Raw genomic sequence first — 16,858 nt, 5'->3', positions numbered from 1 at the left:
TCTATCGTCGATGCATCAGTAATAAGTGCCAACATGGTAGTATGCCCCTTTCGTAAACATTTCTGAGCCTTCAAGAAAGAGATAATGCCAACCACTGCACCACTCTTGTCGCCTTGAACTTCAAGAGGTTCTTTACCCGAACGAGGAATACGAATGATCTTCTCCTTACATAAGATCTCTGCTTGCTGCTTGGATAACCAATCCATGCCGATGACGATGTCGAAACTACCCAAAACTATTGGAATAAGATCAATTGAGAAGGCCTGACCCGCTAGAATGATGTTACAACCCTTGACTACATGCGTGGCTTCTACACTTTTACCATTTGCTAGTTCTACTACATGTTTGGTGCTTAGGGGTGTTGGTGTACGTTTTAACAATTTACTCATTTTCAAAGACATATAACTCGTATCCGCACCCGAATCAAACAAAACAGTAACATATATATCGTCGAGAAGAAACTTACCCATAACGACGTTAGGATCATTTCTGGCATCACCCTGCCCCAACACAAATGCACGACCCCTTGCTTCATTGCCGTTGTTGTTCCCACCGTTGTTGTTGTTCCCATTGCCCTGGTTGTTGTTGTTATTGTTATTGCGATTCTGGTTCAACTGGGGACAATCACGCTTGAAATGACCTTCAGCCCCACACTGAAAACATCCCCTGTTACCCCGTTGATGCTGCTGCTGATGCTGGTTCTGTGGAGCTGGTGGTGGGTGTTGCTGATTTTGATTTGCAGGTCGCGAACTCCTGAAGTCTTTAGCTTCATGCCCTAACTTGAGACATCTCTGACATCGTTCTTTACGACACCGCCCGCTGTGGTGTCTGTTGCACTTATTACACAGTGGGTGAATTCCCCGATATCCACCCTGCCCCTAACTGCCTGATGTCTGCTGACTCGGATTCTGGTAGTCGTTTGTCTTACGTTGCTGTGCTTGAGACTGAACAGAAACTGATCCCCTGCTGGAATCCCCCTCCCATTTTCTCTTGTTGTCACTGGGAGTAGCATAAGTAGTAACAGCAGTAGTGGTAGCCCTGATGCGTTTTGGCAGCTTGTTCTGTTCCACTGCCTGATCCGTAATACGATGAGCAAGGCGTTGAATAGCCTGGATATTATCAAGATTAGCCGATGTCACATGGCTCTGTATCTCTGGCGCTAATCCCTTGAGGTACAACTCAATGCGCTTGATTGGAGGGTCCACCATAGTTGGACACAGCACAGCCAGTTCGTTCGACCGTTTAGTGTAAGCTTCAATCTCTGACCCAGTCATTTTCAAATGATAGAACTCATCTTCCAACTTGTGAATGTCTTCTCGAGTGCAGTATTCACGTTTAATCAGTTCCTTGAAGTCATTCCAAGGGGTGGCGTTAGCAGCTGCCAACCCTAAGATCTGCACTTGCGCGTTCCACCAAGTTAACGCGATTCCTTCCAACGTGCCAGTGGCGTACTTCACCCTGCGATCCTCAGGGCATTCACACATTTCGAATACCGACTCTAACTTCTCAAACCAATGGAGGAGTCCCACTACCCCCTCGGTGCCACTGAATGTGCCTGGACGACAGTCTATGAAGTTCTTGAAAGTGCAAACGGGCTGATGAGCGTGTTGACCTAATGTGTAAGATCAGAACGGGGTTAAACATAAGAGTTGTTTAGGAACGTAGGATCTAAAGATCCTAGAATAAGTTATGATTGTAGGGTATACCTCCTGCGTTTGCAGCTGCAAGTGCCGCAGCTACTCGTTCATTGATAAGTGCCGTCAACTGGTCTTAAGTCATGTTCACACGTCCAGACATGATCTTCATAGTAAAAGTAGTGTAAGTGAGAATGGTTCGCGAGTAGTGTGATGACAGAAGAGTGTAAGCACATAAGTGTTCTCAAGCAATAACAAATAGTGAGCAATGTAATTTAAGCATACTACGAGCAAAGTTCTATGCAATTCTAGCATGTAGGCAATAAACATAAACCTTATTACCTAGGATGTTGAGTCTTGCACGTGGAGCGAAGCGTCGTTGTGGATCGTTGAGAGCACTGTTCTGGTTATAGTCTGGTTTTAATAAAAACGTTTTCCCATATTAAAACCAAGTTCTCTATAACCAATGGCTCCGATTCCAATCTGTCACACCCCCAAAATCCACCTGCGGAATATCACCGCTTGGGAGCGTGACTGACCAGGATCAAGCCACCAATCATATTGAACATGTAATTAATATCAAGTAAAATAAATGTAAACCAGTCATTCAATACGATAGGTGTTCAAAACATAATTATAGTTTCAAAGTGTAGCGGAAGCATAAGTATGAAAACCCAATGTGAGTTATAAGTTCAAATGTTTAAATGTTTTAACATGGCATCCACGATCCATGCTCCACAATGACCTGCTCCTCCCTGTGCAAGCTCCATGTATCTAACGACCTGCAAGGCATGTAACAGAGGATCAACAACTAGTTGAGCGAGTTCACAGTTTATAGTTCAGTAATTCTAATAGTGTAATAAGCCTTGTATTCGTTCATTAAGTCATGTATCGTAATAGTTCGTATCGCAGCCCTCTAGGCATGTATGCGAAGATTAGGGAAAGTTCTCAAGTATTCTAGACTAGGTATGTTTGTATCGCGGCCACCCGGCACCTGTGCGAAGTTTTAGTGTATAGTTCGCAGCCTTCCTAGGCATGTGTGCGAAGATTAGTCATATTATCGCAGCCAACCCTGGCATGTGTGTGAAGATCAGTCATATTATCGCAGCCAATCCCGGCGTGTGTGCGAAGATCAGTTCTATAAGCATCACTAGTCTAGCAGTATCTTAACCAATCACCTTCCTCACCCGAGGATCATATCACCACGTTCCATTATCTAGAGAAGTACAAATAAATAAATCAATCCCATTCCCACCCTGGGAACCCCATGCCTTGGCTGTGTGAACTCACCTTGGTTTGCTCGGTATGCTATGCTCTAGGGTTTATCAAATGTCTAAGTCCGTTACACACGACCTAGGATATGTTGCACATAAATCCAAGATAAGTGATTACATTCAATTAGGGTTTACGTATCTTAAACATCAGTTGTGATCCGTGTGATAATGATGTACAGAATGATATGACGAGATTGTGCACACGTACAAGATCATGCAATTCCATTCAATAACATACATAACACATGGAATTCAGTCTATGCATCTCAATTGAAAGTCTTGCATCATCAGAAGTCAGGCATCGTAAATCATATTGTGACATTATAACTTTCAGTCATACAATCAGGGTTACATCATGTTTAAATCACAGAGGTTGGACACAATCATCACAAGCAAAAGACAACATGCCAAGGTAAGAAATTCGGACCCTAGGGTTTACTCCCTTCAAAACTCGGACAAGGTGGCCAAAACTCTGACTTATCTTTCCCTAGGTTAATACTCGGACTAGTGTGAGAGTTTTGGGACCATGAAACTCGGACAGGGGGGGATCTTCACAAAAGTCGGACAAGGGAGTGGGGGGGGTTAAAACTCGGACAGGGTATAGCATGTACAAAAATTCGGACCTCACAACTCAAATTACAAAACTCGGACATCAAGCACTCTTAAAAGTCGGACCATGGGGGTGGGGATTAAAGCTCAGACAACCCCTCCCCTACATGCAAAACTCGGACCATAACACAAGCCATGAAACTCGGACCACACACTTAAAAACTCGGACTCACATGCCTTATCACAAAACTCGGACAAAGGCTTTCCTTTGTCTAAAGCTCGGACCATACTTGTGTTTAAACAAACGTTGGACTAGAATGCAATATACAAAAGTCGGACACTACAATCAAACAAAGTTCGGACTACATGTTATAAATAAAAGTCGGACTAACAACATTCATGCAATATTCAACTCATTGTAACAATTGAAGCAGTTACGTTCTTGTTTTCATATGAATAGAAAACCCTAATTACAAACTTTCACAGTGCGGAATCAAATTAATCATCAACAGTTTAAACATATCTTACATCTAAATCATCAAGCAATCGATTATACAACTAGTCAATCATCACAATCACAATAATCAGAATCACATTAACAATTACAGAAACTTAGCATGTGAAGAACTAGGGTTTTCATGAACACATAATCAAGAATCAAGAATTGATAATAATCAAGAATCAGTAAACAATAAGCATTTACCTTGTGTTGATTCTAGAGAAAATGTGGAATCGAAAGTGATGAATAGCTTGCCAATGATGATGTGATGATTGCCAGAGAAAACCAAAGAATGAAAGTACGTGCTTTGTTTTGTGTGCAAATGATTAGTGAAAAGGGATTAGGGTTAAGTATCTCTAGGATTTCACTAATTACCCTCTACCTCCCTAAGTATCATATTTTACACATGTACACCATCTCATAACAATTTCATAGTTTCACCACCAAGTTCATATATTTACCAAGTCTTTCACAATTAACAAACAACCATGCACAATCACACAATACGATTAATTGCATCAAAACGTATACAATTCCAAAGCAATCAATTGTGCAAGTAAACAACTAAATAATAAATGATCGTGCAATAAATGCAAAATAGAAATCTTGGAAATTCGAGTTGTCACAATTTCGATTTGTATGAACATTGAACTCTTTGTTATGATGATTCACCAAGCTATGTGTGGCTAAAACTCTCGGTGATCATCTTAGGAGAAGGTTTATCTTGAACTTTTGTGTGTTTATTTCTGAATTTCTAGAATGATAACTTGCGTTGCTTGAATATCATGGTGTGTGCATAATTGTTTGTAGCTTGTTAATTGATAGTGCAATTTCTAGTCTCGATCGTACGTTCTTGGTGCCGTTGGCAATCGAGATATCACGGGAAGGGTTAGGGTTGGTTATTGATTTATTGATCATCGGGAAACAACCTCGCATTAGAAATCCGAGTACTTTGTTCCCTTTTATCACTTCAATTATGTATGTATGAGTTATGTCTATGTAACTCTTTCTAGTTGAAATTTCACACAATTGTTAAAGGAAACTGAATCCTAAGATGGTCATTGTTCTCCTAATCTGTTAAACAACCAACTTTTATCTGCAATTAGTTATTAATTTAGTTTTCTAAAACAACAATCCAAATCATTGAACTTTATTTTCTGCAAATTAGATTAATTGTAGTTAATTCGCAAAGCTATAAAATCAACACACTTTCCACATACTCCCTGAGTTCGATACCCTTTTACCACTATCTATAGTTGTTATTGGGATAAAATTTGCGTGTACCACGACAAGCACGTCAAATTTTGGCGCCGTTGTCGGGGAGTAGTGCGCAACGTGTGTCAATTTGTTAGTTTTTCTTTGTTATTTTCGGGTTTACACTGGTGTGTTTAGTGTGCAGGTTCTACAGGTGCATGCATACTAGAGGCTCTCAAAAAGCGTCACCATTGTCATTTGATCCGGAAATCGAAAGAACGCTAAGGCAAAACAGATTTTTATTACGAGAAAACAGAATCATCGGTTCACCCACTTCACCTATTACACCAAGAAATATCATGGACGAAACACGAGTACCACCCACAACGGGTCAAACGACCTCATCATTTATACCTACTTCCATACAACCATCACCAAACACAACCATACCAAATTCCACTACAATTCCTACTCCACCTCATGACACTATACCAACCAACACCACACAACCCATTACTACCCAAGAAGAACCAACCATCACCTTTAATCCTTCCACTACTATACCACCATTATCCCATTTCTTCCCGGGTACGGGTCCGTCATACTCAAGCCATACCATAGCATCAATCTCGACCATTGTCCATGCTTCATCGTTTCGACCATCAAAACAGTCAGGTTTTTAGTACTCGACTCTTCCATTTGGGCAATCTTCGGGAATTCAAGGAGATGGTTATGATGAGGGATATGAGGAATTTGAGGGTTATGATGCAGATGGGTATGCGTATGGGGGTGATGGAGACCAAGGAGACTTTGGGTATGTGCAAGGTCAATTTCAAGTAATGCCAAGTGTTGGTGGAGTGCCACAACAACATCAACTCATACCACAACACGTTAGGCCAAGGCCACAAGGATCACAATTGCAACGTCCGGTACCATTGCAACAAGTTCGTCCACCGAATGTTCAACAATTCCAAAGGCCAATTCAAAACCCACCGATGACACAACAACAATTTCAACAACCGTTGGCACCACAAGGGCATATGCGAAGACCAATGGGTCCGATGCGTCCAAGAGTTCGGTTGGGTGTACCAAGGAGGCATCTTAGAGAACATGCAAGAGGTATAGAAGCGCATTTCAGGCCAATTATCACTCATAATCCTTCACCGGTAGTCATTCCTCACAATGATCAAGGGAGGACATTTGAAGTGAGGACCAACTCATTGCAAAGCTTGCCAAAATATAAGGGTTTAGCAACGGAAGAGCCTTATTTTCATTTGGAGGCTTATGACTCGACTTGCAACACTCTTGGGAGTCAAGGATTCTCAGCCGATGATATTAAATTGGTACTATTCCAATTTTCTTTGGAAGACAAGGCGAAAAAGTGGTTCTACACATTACCTTCCGCATCTACATATACATGGGGGGAAATGCAACAAACCTTTTTGGATGAATTTTACATCGCTCAAAAGACAAATGATGCTAGGAAAGGGTTGAGAAGTTTTCAACAACAACAAGGTGAGATATTCTATGAGGCTTTTGAACGTTTTAACATGATGATAAAGAATTTCCCTCATCATGGGATTGAGCTTTGGGAGTTGTTGAATGCATTTCATGAGGGGTTATGTTCCGAAGATGCTCGCGACTTGATGTCCATCACAAATGGTACTTTTGGTACGAACTACAAGCAAGATGATTGGCTGTTTTTGGAACAAATGTCGATTACTTCAAAAAGGAAAGCTCAATCGTCAAGGAGAGCACGACCGGCTATTACTAGAACCCAAGTACATGCAGCGGAAGATGCAAATGTACAAACCACTAATCAAATCTATGATGTTTGTGCACTTTGCAACGAATTAGGGCATGCGGCGGAAAATTGCCAAGGAGTGGAAGGGCAATATGAGGAGGTAAATGCATTACAAGGGCAAGGTGGGGGTGGTAGAAATTACAACATGAATTCAAATACTTACCACCCCGCTTTACGAAACCACCCAAATTTTCGATATGGGAATCCCTCAAACCAAGCCAACCCGAATTTTCAAGGAAGTCAAGGTAACTTTGTTCCACGCCAACCGTTTAATAATCAAGGTGGGTTTTCGGGTCAAGGTTCCTCGAGTGGAAATGAGGTCATGGAGATGTTGAAAGCGATGCAAATGGAGATGCAACGAAGAAATCAGCTTGATGAGGTTTGTATACAAAAAGATGAAATCCGTGACAAAGCTATTGTGACAACTCGTACTTTAGACCTACCTTGTAACGTCACGTACTTATGTGAAGCTATATGATTGATTTGATAAATGATATATTTGATACATGCTTGGTGTAAAGGTATGTATGTATGATAGGTGAATGTGTGTTTTACATGTTTGAATGAAACCCGAACCGCACAACACTACACAATCAATCACACAAGGCCTTTGGGCCGTGCCATTGTGCTCGGATTAGGGGCAGCCCAATTAAGGGTCGGCCCACTCCTTTTAATCGTGTAAACCCCATAGTTGGGGATTGGTATCCTTATTTGTCACAAAAACACTATCACACACAAAACCCTAGCTCTCCTCTCTCTCTCTCTCACGAACCGAAGGCAGCCAAACATCATCCTCATCGAAGTTCATAGGGTTCGGACCATTCTCTTGTTCGGATCAAGTCTCGTTCCTTCTCTATTCGGTTAGTATGATTAACTATTGTTTGATGATATTATGTTGTGTGTGATATGATAATCTCAAATGATAACCTAGGGTTCTTGATAGCATGATTTAGTATGATGATAATCGATAGTGTTTTAATATTGATCGTGTGTTAATGTTCTAGCCAATCGGATATGTGATTGTAGTTATTGTTCGACTATCATGTCTTGTTTGCGAATTAGATTGCATGATAATTTGGATGTTATGAATCAAATCAGAATAAGGATTTAAGATGTTATGTTTGATCAATGATGTTTCGGCTGTGATGTATCGGACTTGGATAAGTATCGAGTTGTTATATTTGCTTGCTATGCTTGATGATTAGACTTGATATGTAATTAGGGTTCTTGTGGATTGAATGATAATTGGCTAGCTTGATCGATTGTATTTTGATTGGAAAACAAGAAAACTGTTGATTGATTGTAAATTTGGAAACCTTGTAATTGAGTGGCATGATAAATGGTTGTAACTGATTACATGAAACCCGGACGTTTAAACCAATCGCCCAAGGGACTCGGATCGCACAAGAGTCCTCATCACACAAGGCAAGCCAAACCGCACAAGGGAGCCCATTCGCACAAGGCTCCTGGTCGCACAAGGCTTGCTATTTGGGCCGTACCTATAATTGGACTGTTGTTGTTACTGGGCCGGACTGCCCAAGACTCCACTCGCACAAGGTTGCTGGACTGCACCGTTTGTAATGTTGATAAGTAGTTGGGCCGCTCAGCCCAAATTAAACCGCACAAGCCCATTCCCGATCACACAACCCAACCGGATCATACAAGATCAGTTGGATCGCACAAGACATTTACATGCTATTAGTTGGGCTGAGACCTTTATGTTGGACTTTTTATATTGGGCCGATATGTTATTGAATTGTTATGTGGGCCGGGAACTATTGAATTTCATCGGGTGGACCGCACAAGGATGTTGGGCTTGTGCGAGTCCAAATCTTGCATACGTTATTAACTGTTAAAGTGTATTTGACTGATTACGTGTTTGCCATGACTTATACGTGCATTACTTGAGTCAAAACCTGACTTGTATGGTAACCCTGTTAGGACGTGGTTGACCACTGTTAGTTCAAGAACCCTCTCCTTTTGTGTATCTGCCGAGCAACCCAAGGTGAGTTCACACAGCCAAGGCATGGGATTCCCGGGTTGGGAATTGGGTTGGATTATGTGAAATGGATAATTACTCGTACTTACGCTATCACTAGACTATAGACCATCGTCCTCAGGTTAGTCAGGACACTTACGTAAAACCTACGTAAACTAGTATTTACCATTGTCTCCCGGGTCGGGAGGACACTTACGTAAATCCTACGTAACCTAATACCCACAACTGTCTTCCGGGTCGGAAGGACACTTACGTAAATCCTACGTAAACCCCACGCGTACCACTGTCCTCGGGGAAGGGCACTCACGTAAATCCTGCGTGACCTTGTACGTATTCCTGTTCTCGGATTAAGAAGAACACATGGTTGCAAATAGTCTAGTAAGTACCATAGTGGGAAGCCCCCATTATAAAGGATAAATGTGAGAATCCCTCACCAGTAGTATATACTTGTATGGGAAGCCCCCACTAGATGAACATACGCATTATTAATACGAACTTACTTTCTGTGAACTCGCTCAACTAGTTGTTGATTGTTTGCTGCATGCCTTGCAGGACCTTAGGTACTTATGGAGCTTGCACAAGGAGGAGCAGGTCGTTGTGGGCAAACGGATCGTGATTACTTATTAAACAATTATGACGTTGCAAACATTAACACTTATGTTGGGTTTTACATTAATGCTTCCGCTACACTTACTTACATTGGTTTTGATAAACACCTTTCGTGTTGATGGATAACATTTACTATTTATTTATATGTTCAATATGATTGGTGGCTTGATCCTGGTCAGTCACGCTCCCAAGCGGTGATACTCCGCAGGTGGATTTTGGGGGTGTAACAGATTGGTATCAGAGCCATTGGTTATAGAGAACTTGGTTTTAATATGGGAAAACGTTTTATTAAAACCAGACTATAACCAGAACAGTGCTCTCAACGACGCTTCGCTCCACGTGCAAGACTCGACATCCTAGGTAATAAGGTTTATGTTTATTGCCTGCATGCTAGAACTATATAGAACTTTGCTCGCATTACGCTTAGATACACATGACTTTATTACATGAGAATACCTACGTGCTTACGCTTTTCTGTCATCGCCCTACTCGCGAACCACTCTCACTTACGTTACTTTTACTATGAAGATCATGTCTGGACGAATTAACATGACTCAAGCCCAGCTAGAGGCTCTCGTTCAAGCTCAAGTTGCTGCGGCACTTGCAGCCGCACAAGCAGGTAGTATATCCTGTAGTCATAGCACACACTAGGATCTTTAGATCCTACACTCCTAAACTAGCCCTTGTAATTAAACTTTGCCCTATTCGTACACAATAGGTCAACACGCGCAGCAACCTGTCTGCACTTTCAAGAACTTCATGGACTGTCGTCCAAGTACTTTCAGCGGCACAGAGGGGGCAGTGAGACTCCTCCACTGGTTTGAAAAGCTCGAGTCTGTGTTCGAGATGTGCGAATGCCCTGAGGCTCGCAGGGTCAAGTATGCCACTGGCACGTTGGAAGGGATTGCGCTCACTTGGTGGAACGCCCAAGTTCAGATTCTCGGGTTGGCAACTGCTAACGCCACCCCATGGAACGATTTCAAAGAACTTATCAAACGTGAGTACTGCACAAGGGATGATATTCACAAGTTGGAGAATGAGTTTTATCACTTGAAGATGACGGGGTCAGAAATAGAAGCTTACACGAAACGATCGAACGAACTGGCTATCTTGTGCCCAACCATGGTAGACCCTCCAATTAAGCGCATCGAGTTGTACCTCAAGGGTCTAGCCTCAGAAATTCAGAGCCATGTTACATCGGCTAATCTCGACAACATTCAAGATATTCAGCGTCTTGCTCATCGCCTCACGGATCAGGCGGTGGAACAGAACAAGTTGCCCAAACGCATCAGTGCTACCACTTCAGCCGCTACTCCCACTACACTCAGTGACAACAAAAGAAAGTGGGATGGGGATTCTAGCAAAGGTTCAGCAACAGTTCAATCCCAAGCTCAGCAACAGAAGACTGATCACTACCAGAGTCCCAGCCAGCAATCCTCTAGTGGCCATAGACAGAGAAGGTATCAAGGGTTTCACCCCAAGTGTCACAACTGCAACAGACATCACAGCGGCCAGTGCAACAAGGGTCGTTGTCAAAGATGTCTCAAGATGGGTCGCGAGGCCAAAGACTGAAGGAGCCCACGGCCTGCAAATCAAAACCAGCAACCGCAACAACCAGCTCCACAGAACCCACAGCAGCAGCAGCCACAGCGTGGAAACCGGGGATGTTTCCAGTGTGGGGCTGAAGGTCATTTCAAACGCGATTGTCCTCAACTGAACCAGAACCAGAATCGCAACAACAATAACCAAGGCAACGGGCACAACAACGGTGGGAACAACAACAACAATGGCAACGAGGCAAGGGGTCGAGCTTTCGTGCTAGGACAAGGAGATGCAATGAACGATCCCAATGTGGTTATGGGTAAGTTTCTCCTCGACGATATATATGTTACTGTTTTATTTGATTCGGGTGCGGATACAAGTTATATTTCTGTGAAAGCCAGTAAATTGTTAAAACGTACATCAACACCCCTAAACACCAAACATGTCGTAGAGTTAGCAAATGGTAAGAGTTTAGAAGCCACGCAAATAGTCAAGGGTTGTAGTATTGTCTTAGCCGGTCAAGTTTTCTCCATCGACCTTATTCCCATAGTCTTGGGAAGCTTCGACATCGTCATAGGGATGGATTGGTTCTCCCAACATCAGGCAGAGATTCTATGCAGCGAGAAGATTATTCGCATTCCCCGTTCTGGTCAAGAACCCCTCGAAGTTCAAGGTGACAGGAGTGGTGCAGTGGTAGGCATCATCTCTTTCTTGAAGGCTCAGAAGTGTCTGCGGAAGGGTCACACCGCAATCTTGGCACTCGTTTCAGATGCATCAGTGAAGGAAAAGAAACTGGAGGATATTCCAGTTGTACGCGACTACCCTCAGGTGTTTCCTGAAGACTTACCTGGCTTACCGCCTCACCGTCAGGTCGAATTTCAAATCGAGCTCGCTCCAGGAGCAGCACCCATAGCTCGCGCACCATATCGTCTAGCTCCATCAGAATTGGAGGAACTGTCAAAGCAGCTACAAGAGCTCTTGGAAAAGGGCTTCATTCGTCCAAGCTCTTCACCTTGGGGAGCTCCAGTGTTATTCGTGAGAAAGAAAGACGGTACGTTCAGAATGTGCATCGACTACCGTGAACTCAACAAGGTGACGGTGAAGAACCGTTATCCACTTCCGCGCATAGATGATTTATTCGACCAGTTGCAAGGGTCGTGCTACTATTCGAAGATAGACCTAAGGTCAGGTTATCATCAGCTGAGAGTCCGGGAGGAGGACGTCTCCAAAACAGCATTCAGAACTCGCTACGGCCACTACGAGTTTCTTGTCATGTCGTTCGGGTTAACGAACGCGCCTGCCGTATTTATGGACCTTATGAACAGGGTGTGCAAACCCTATCTTGACAAGTTCGTCATTGTCTTCATCGACGACATCCTAATCTACTCTAAGAGTCAGGAGGAGCACGAGCAGCACCAACGCCTTATTTTGGAACTCCTACGGAAGGAACAGCTGTACGCTAAGTTTTCGAAATGCGACTTCTGGCTTCGTGAAGTCCACTTCTTAGGCCACGTAGTGAACAAGGATGGGATCCATGTCGATCCATCCAAGGTAGACTCGATCAGAAACTGGCCTGCACCACGTACGCCAACGGAAATACGCCAATTTTTGGGTTTGGCGGGGTACTACAGACGGTTTATTAAAGACTTTTCAAAGATTGCTCAGCCGCTTACACTACTGACACAGAAGGGTGTCACCTACCGTTGGGGCAACACTCAGGAAACTGCTTTTCAGCACCTAAAGGATAGACTTTGCAGTGCACCTATCCTCTCCTTGCCAGAGGGCACGGACGACTTCGTGGTTTATTGTGATGCATCCATCCAGGGTCTTGGATGTGTATTGATGCAACGGGATAAGGTTATTGCTTACGCTTCACGTCAAATCAAGGTTCACGAACGGAACTACACGACACACGATTTAGAGCTGGGAGCTGTTGTTTTCGCGCTAAAGATATGGCGACACTACCTGTACGGTACCAGGTGCACGATTTACACCGATCACAGGAGTCTCGAGCATATTCTTAAGTAGAAGGAATTGAACATGCGTCAACGTCGATGGGTTGAACTACTGAACGACTACGAATGCGCCATCAAGTACCATCCAGGCAAAGCCAATGTTGTGGCTGACGCCCTCAGTCGGAAAGAAACTTTACCTCGGCGCGTGCGAGCGCTACAGCTTACGAATCAGTCTAGCCTTCCTGCACAGATACGAGATGCTCAGGTAGAAGCATTGAAACCAGAAAACGTTAGGGCTGAAGCCCTACGCGGCTCACGACAGCGGTTAGAACAGAAGGCAGACGGCGCCTACTATGTAACAGGGCGTATTTGGGTCCCACTTTATGGCGGTCTACGCGAGCTGGTAAGGGATGAAGCTCACAAGTCTCGCTACTCGGTACATCTAGGGTCGGACAAAATGTACCACGACATCAGGACTACTTATTGGTGGCCTAGCATGAAGGCCCACATCGCTACCTATGTCAGCAAGTGCTTTACCTGTGCGAGAGTCAAGGTGGAATACAAGAAACCAGCGGGCCTACTTCAGCAACCCACGATACCGCAATGGAAATGGGAAGAAATTTCCATGGATTTCATTACAGGCCTACCTAGATCTCAGCGTGGGAATGATACCATATGGGTGATCGTGGATCGACTCACCAAGTCTGCACACTTCCTAGCTATAAAGGAAACGGATAAGTTCTCCACTCTCGCAGACATCTACCTTAAAGAAGTTGTTTCGAGGCACGGGGTGCCCACCTCCATTATTTCGGATCGGGATGCACGATTCACGTCAGAAATATGGCAAGCGATGCACAAATCTTTCGGCTCACGGTTAGACATGAGCACAGCATATCATCCTCAGACGGATGGGCAGTCTGAGCGAACGATCCAAACTCTTGAAGACATGCTTAGGGCATGCGTTATTGATTTCGGCAACGGCTGGGAAAAGCATCTCCCTTTGGTGGAGTTCTCATATAATAATAGTTATCACACCAGCATACAAGCCGCTCCATTCGAGGCATTGTACGGACGTAAACGCCGGTCACCTCTCTGTTGGGCAGAGGTGGGGGATAGTTAGATTACGGGTCCAGAGATTGTAGTGGACGCCACAGAAAAGATCGCACGGATAAGACAACGCATGGCGGCAGCACGCGACCGTCAGAAAGCCTACGCGGACAAGCGTAGAAAACCATTGGAATTTTAGGTCGGGGACCGGGTTTTACTTAAAGTCTCACCCTGGAAGGGTGTGGTTCGTTTTGGCAAACGGGGCAAACTAAATCCGCGGTACGTCGGACCGTTCGAAATCATTGAGAAAATCGGCAAAGTGGCCTACAAGCTAAACCTACCAGCTGAACTCGGTGCAGTTCACAATGTCTTTCATGTGTCGAATCTGAAGAAGTGCCTGTCAGATGAGACCCTCATAGTTCCTTTTAAGGAACTCACTATCGACGAGCGGTTGCAGTTCGTCGAGGAACCAGTTGAATCACGGACCGGGATGTGAAGGTCCTCAAAAACAAGAGAATCCCTCTTGTTCGAGTTCGTTGGAACTCCAAACGTGGCCCAGAGTACACCTGGGAACGCGAAGACAGGATGACAGAAAAGTACCCCCATTTATTCGGAACCAATGCAACCACTACTGAAGTTGAAGCTACTACTGCGGAATTTCGGGACGAAATTCCAGATCGACGGGGGGAGGATGTGACACCCCAGGAAAACCAGTAAACAATACAACTTACCTAGCTTCCTCAGTGAGTGCGTACCAAATTTCGGGACGAAATTTCTTTTTAGTTGGGGATAATGTGACAACTCGTACTTTAGACCTACCTTGTAACGTCACGTACTTATGTGAAGCTATATGATTGATTTGATAAATGATATATTTGATACATGCTTGGTGTAAAGGTATGTATGTATGATAGGTGAATGTGTGTTTTACATGTTTGAATGAAACCCGAACCGCACAACACTACACAATCAATCACACAAGGCCTTTGGGCCGTGCCATTGTGCTCGGATTAGGGGCAACCCAATTAAGGGTCGGCCCACTCCTTTTAATCGTGTAAACCCCATAGTTGGGGATTGGTATCCTTATTTGTCACAAAAACACTATCACACACAAAACCCTAGCTCTCCTCTCTCTCTCTCTCTCACGAACCGAAGGCAGCCAAACATCATCCTCATCGAAGTTCATAGGGTTCGGACCATTCTCTTGTTCGGATCAAGTCTCGTTCCTTCTCTATTCGGTTAGTATGATTAACTATTGTTTGATGATATTATGTTGTGTGTGATATGATAATCTCGAATGATAACCTAGGGTTCTTGATAGCATGATTTAGTATGATGATAATCGATAGTGTTTTAATATTGATCGTGTGTTAATGTTCTAGCTAATCGGATATGTGATTGTAGTTATTGTTCGACTATCATGTCTTGTTTGCGAATTAGATTGCATGATAATCTGGATGTTATGAATCAAATCAGAATAAGGATTTAAGATGTTATGTTTGATCAATGATGTTTCGGCTGTGATGTATCGGACTTGGATAAGTATCGAGTTGTTATATTTGCTTGCTATGCTTGATGATTAGACTTGATATGTAATTAGGGTTCTTGTGGATTGAATGATAATTGGCTAGCTTGATCGATTGTATTTTGATTGGAAAACAAGAAAACTGTTGATTGATTGTAAATTTAGAAACCTTGTAATTGAGTGGCATGATAAATGGTTGTAACTGATTACATGAAACCCGGACGTTTAAACCAATCGCCCAAGGGACTCGGATCGCACAAGAGTCCTCATCACACAAGGCAAGCCAAACCGCACAAGGGAGCCCATTCGCACAAGGCTCCTGGTCGCACAAGGTTTGCTATTTGGGCCGTACCTATAATTGGACTGTTGTTGTTACTGGGCCGGACTGCCCAAGACTCCACTCGCACAAGGTTGCTGGACCGCACCGTTTGTAATGTTGATAAGTAGTTGGGCCGCTCAACCCAAATTAAACCGCACATGCCCATTCCCGATCGCACAACCCAACCGGATCATACAAGATCAGTTGGATCGCACAAGACATTTACATGCTATTAGTTGGGCTGAGACCTTTATGTTGGACTTTTTATATTGGGCCGATATGTTATTGAATTGTTATGTGGGCCGGGAACTATTGAATTTCATCGGGTGGACCGCACAAGGATGTTGGGCTTGTGCGAGTCCAAATCTTGCAAACGTTATTAACTGTTAAAGTGTATTTGACTGATTACGTGTTTGCCATGACTTATACGTGCATTACTTGAGTCAAAACCTGACTTGTATGGTAACCCTGTTAGGACGTGGTTGACCACTGTTAGTTCAAGAACCCTCTCCTTTTGTGTATCTGCCGAGCAACCCAAGGTGAGTTCACACAGCCAAGGCATGGGATTCCCGGGTTGGGAATTGGGTTGGATTATGTGAAATGGATAATTACTCGTACTTACGCTATCACTAGACTATAGACCATCGTCCTCAGGTTAGTCAGGACACTTACGTAAAACCTACGTAAACTAGTATTTACCATTGTCTCCCGGGTCGGGAGGACACTTACGTAAATCCTACGTAACCTAATACCCACAACTGTCTTCCGGGTCGGAAGGACACTTACGTAAATCCTACGTAAACCCCACGCGTACCACTGTCCTCGGGGAAGGGCACTCACGTAAATCCTGCGTGACCTTGTACGTATTCCTGTTCTTGGATTAAGAAGAACACATGGTTGCAAATAGT

The 16,858-nt window shown here is 43.7% G+C and overlaps 1 non-coding gene across 1 annotated transcript; it reads right to left on the bottom strand.

The window, feature by feature from the left end:
- Positions 1-6,626: 6,626 nt before the first annotated feature.
- On the bottom strand, positions 6,627-6,732 carry LOC118480030. Its single transcript, XR_004861671.1, has one exon. It is a non-coding gene; the product is annotated as a small nucleolar RNA R71 (small nucleolar RNA).
- Positions 6,733-16,858: the final 10,126 nt, after the last annotated feature.

The sequence above is a fragment of the Helianthus annuus genome, chromosome 6 (assembly GCF_002127325.2).
Source record: "Helianthus annuus cultivar XRQ/B chromosome 6, HanXRQr2.0-SUNRISE, whole genome shotgun sequence".
NCBI lineage: Eukaryota > Viridiplantae > Streptophyta > Magnoliopsida > Asterales > Asteraceae > Helianthus > Helianthus annuus.
This window is presented reverse-complemented; position numbering and strand designations above follow the sequence as displayed.